The following is a 4,396-nucleotide window of genomic DNA, read 5'->3' as shown; positions in this document are numbered from 1 at the left end:
ATTCATATTTTAGGAAATTGCAATTTAGCTTTTCTGCCATTCTCCAGAAGCCCTGCTGTTTCCCAATTTCACCTTTATAATCTTCAGCAAAAAAGCATGCTGCATGGAATTCCTGCTATAGGCTAGTAATACTGCTAAGAGCAAGGTCAAAGCTTACTGCATTTTAAATGAAGAGTCTGTTGTTTTTATGGGTATCCACTATTATTAAAGAGTAATAATTATTCAGTGGTGCCTTTTCCCTAGGAAAGTTTAATTAACTTCATAACCAAGAGTGTGTGAGAAGAAAAGATACATGACTGGATGAGCATTCTCTACTTCTCTCCCCATCGCTCCCTAGCAAAGAATATTTTGTCTTTGCTATCCTATTTGAGATCTTTCACGATGCAGAATTGGGAGCGCAAGATGACTTATAAAGAGATGGATCTGAAAGGTGGTGAGCAAGAGGAAAAGATTTAGTGAAAAGCCAAGTCAAACCTGGGATTAAGGCTGGAAGAAGGGAGAGAGAAAGGAAACACTGTGTGCTGGATGTCAGAGAGAGTTTGGGGGTCTGGTTAGTGAACTAGAGAGCAGAGGAAAGCTGACTCTTAGGGCTGTTGCTGTACTTATGATTCAGATCCCTTTTAATATTCTTCATTAATTTAATGTTTTTCCTTTATTTTGAGTTGTTAATCGTGTATAGTCAAGTGCACAAATCTTAAGGATTGAGCTTGATTACTTTTTACATATGTCTACTACCATGAAGCTCAAGATAAAGAACATACCGGCATCCCACATCTTCCTCATCCCCTTCCCAGTCCACTCTCTAAGAAGTAATCACTCTTCTAAATTTCTTCTATCACCACACATTAGTTTTTGTCTGTTTTCTTAACTTCATAAAAATGGAATCATACGGGGCGCCTGGGTGGTTCAGTTGGTTAAGCGTCCGACTTTGGCTCAGGTCATGATCTCACGGTTTGTGGGTTCGAGCCCTGCGTTGGGCTCTGTGCTGACAGCTCAGAGCCTGTAGCCTGTTTCAGATTCTGTATCTCCCTCTCTCTCTGACCCTCCCCTGCTCACGCTGTCTCTCTCTCCCTCCCTCTCTCTCTCTCTTTTTCTCTCTCCCTCTCAGAAATAAATAAAACATTAAAAAAAATGGAATCATATATACTCTTTTGTGTCTGCTTTCCTTCACTCAACATTACATTTTTAAGACATCAATATTGTTGTAAGTGGCAAAAGCAGGTTATTTTTTAAATTAAAATCAGGTTATTTGCAGTATTCCACAAATTATCTGTTGTATACTTGATGGACATTTGGGTGTTTCCAGTGTTTGGCTATTATAAATGCTATGAACATTCTTGTATGTATATGTATGTGCTGAAAGACATAATCAGTCACTTAGGTTGGGTATATGTCCATGTATAGAATTACTGGGTCATAGAATGGACATATCTCTATCTTTAGTATTTGTTGTGAAATATTTTCCCAAAGTGGATGTACCAATGTACATTCCTAACAGCAATGTGAGAGAGCTCTAGTTGCTCCATATCCTTGCCTGGACTTGATATTTAAAACATTTCTGGGGCANTTTCACTATTTTCGTTGTTAAACTCTGCTTCAGTATAAAGAATTCTGTGCAGGGGCACCTGGGTGGCTCAGTCGGTTAAGGATCTGACTCTTGATTTAGGCCCAGGTCATGATTTGTGAGATCAAGCCCCATGTTGGGCTCTGTGCTGACAGGTGGAGCCTGCTGCAGATTCTCTCTCTTCCTTTCTCTCTGCCCCTCCCTGACTTGTGCTCACTCTCTCGCGCGCTCTCTCTCTCTCAAAGTAAGTAAATAAACTTAAGAAAAAAGAATTCTGTGCATAGACTGGTACATGAAGCCTTGGAAATGATCAGGGTCACAGGAAATCTGAGGTTTTGGATTTGTGCAGATCCAGTTCAGCTGTTGAAGTAAAAACATACTTGAGAAGAACTGAAGAAGATTACTGTGGTCTTGAAGGTAAAATTTCATTCGGTAAAGATAGAAGAGTGGCTCTTAAGAGATGGATGGTTCCGTAAAGACTGGGTAGGCTGGCAAAACTGTTGGAAGAACAGACTACTCCATCCTTTCTGTTAAGCTAGTCATTAAACTTGAATATGTACTAGAGGCCTCTGGTGGGCTTGTTAAAATGCANAGCAGCTCACCACTCCCATCCCCCAGAGTTTCTGAGTAATCAGGTCTGGGGTGACAGAGGGGGTTGGAGAATCTGCATCTAACCAGTTCCCAGGTGATGCTCATACTGCTGATCCCAAGACCACACTGTGCCATGTGAACCTCTGAGGTCCCTGATTGCAATATCCCAGTGAGAGACAGTGGAAGTGAGAGGTTGTTGGATTTAGGATATATTTGGAAGGGTCAAGCCAATGAAACTTGATGTTAAACATTGTGATCCTAGGTTGTTCTTTAAGTTCGTTAACTGTGTGTTTTTGTTTTTTAGGTTTTTATTTTATGTATTTATTTAAAAAAATTTTAGGGGGGGTTGGAAGAGCCGTCTGAGGCTTTGTTTGGGAAAAGACACCTGAATTGGCTTTTACTTGGGGGCATGGGCAAGAGGGGGTACCCAGGGCAGCAGACTACCCCAAGGGTAGGCTCAGTGCTGGGGTGAGCCTTAGGTGGATCTCCTGTTCCTGATGCTCCCCTGCACAGCCTCTTCCCCCAAAGGCTCTATGGCAGCCTCAGGAGTGAGGAGGCTGGGAGGGACCACAGTGACTGTTCACTTGGACAGGACATCAGATGATTTACACATCAGCTTCCCATCGTGGGTCTTTCTTGACAACCACAGCCTTGGAAGAGCTGACTCTGATGAAGAAACTGGGGCCCTGCCACAGCTGAAGCTGGCCTGGAAAGAGCCCAGGCTGTAGTTGAGGCCAGGGCTCCTGAGACCTCTGTAGGCTGAGCTCAGCCCACCTGAGTAATCATGTTCTGCATCCCACACTTCAGCTGGGTCTCCTAGCCCTGCAACAGCTTGCAGTATAGGTGGCAATCTCGATGTCCGGGGCCCCGCTTAACATTCATGAGCTCCTGGTACTCCTGCAGCTGCCACACCATATCCTGATTGGCTTGCTGCAGGGCAGCCTCCACCTCAGCCAGCTTGGCATTAGTGTCCTTAACAGCCAGCTCCCCATGCTGCTCTGCATCAGCAGTGGCAGCCTCCAGGAAAGCCTCTGACCTTTGATGCCCCCAATCTCAGCCTGGAGTTGACTGATGTTCTGGTCCATCTTGGAAATCACCATCTTTGTGTGATGGCAGTCATCCCTGTGCTTCCCAGCCAATATCTGCAGCTCCTCGTACTGGATCTGATATGTGGTCTAGGCCTCAGCTGGGCTGCGGCTGGCAGTGTCCTCATACTGAACCTTGACCTTGGCCATAATGCTTTCCAGTTTCAGGGAACAGCTGTTGTCTGTGGACAGGACCACGGACATGTCTGAGATCTGAAGGTGTAGCTCATGGATCTCCTCTTCTTACAGCTGCTTTAAGAAGCTGATCTTGTTGGTTAGCCCTTCCAGGCGAGATTCCAGCTCTGCCTTGTTCATGTAAGCTTCGTCTGCATCCTTCTTCATTAGGACATTTTCATTCTCCATGTCTGCATACTCTTTGATCTCTTTGTACTTATTCTTGAAGTCCTCCACCAGTCCCTGCATGTTGTCAAGCTCCACCTCCAGCTTCAGCTTCCCCTGGCCCAATGTGTCTGGTTGCCACTCAGGGTTGTTGATGCAGCTCTTGAACATGTTGTCCGTATTGCTCTGACCTGTTTTCTGCTGCTGTAGGAGGCTCCACTTGGTCTCCAGAATTTTGTTCTGCTGCTCCAGGTGCTGCACCTTGTCAATGAAGGAGGCAAGCTTGTTGAGGGTCTTGATTTGCTCCTTCTGGGTGCTCACAGCCTGGATATCGGGGTCTACCTCCAGCTTAAGGAGGCTCAGTAGGCTCTGGTTCACTGAGACAGGCATGATGTGCCCCATACCCTTGGCCCTGCTGTAGCCCCCATACTCATGCTGGCACCAGGGCCACCCCAGAAGCTGCTGTTGCTACAGGAGAAGGCTGAAGAGTTGATGTAGGCACCAGGTGCACTCCTGTATGAGCAGCTGCTGAAGGCACCGGGGGCTGGAGGTGGATACCTTATTGGACTTCTGGGTCACCCTGATAGACATGGTGGAGGCAAGTAGGCTGAACCTGACAGAGGTTCAAGAAGGATACGAGATGTTGCTTCTATATGGATGCTTTTTAGTTGTTGTTGTTTTTTTTTTTTTTGAGAGCCACTGCAGTTTTCTTAAACATACAAGCTCTAGGGTTCAAATCAATACTCTAGCACCTATAAGTTATGCAATCTTGCACGTTACTTCATTTCTCATTTGTAAAATGTGGATAGTATGAGCA

General features: G+C 45.3%; 1 pseudogene; it reads right to left on the bottom strand.

The window, feature by feature from the left end:
• Positions 1 to 2,735: 2,735 nt before the first annotated feature.
• On the bottom strand, positions 2,736 to 4,170 carry LOC144236846 (keratin, type II cytoskeletal 8 pseudogene; annotated as a pseudogene).
• Positions 4,171 to 4,396: the final 226 nt, after the last annotated feature.

Source organism: Crocuta crocuta, unplaced genomic scaffold (assembly GCF_008692635.1).
Source record: "Crocuta crocuta isolate KB4526 unplaced genomic scaffold, BGI_CrCroc_1.0 scaffold488, whole genome shotgun sequence".
Classification (NCBI taxonomy): domain Eukaryota; kingdom Metazoa; phylum Chordata; class Mammalia; order Carnivora; family Hyaenidae; genus Crocuta; species Crocuta crocuta.
The sequence above is the reverse complement of the archived record's forward strand: the minus strand, read 5'-3'. Positions and strand labels throughout refer to the sequence as shown.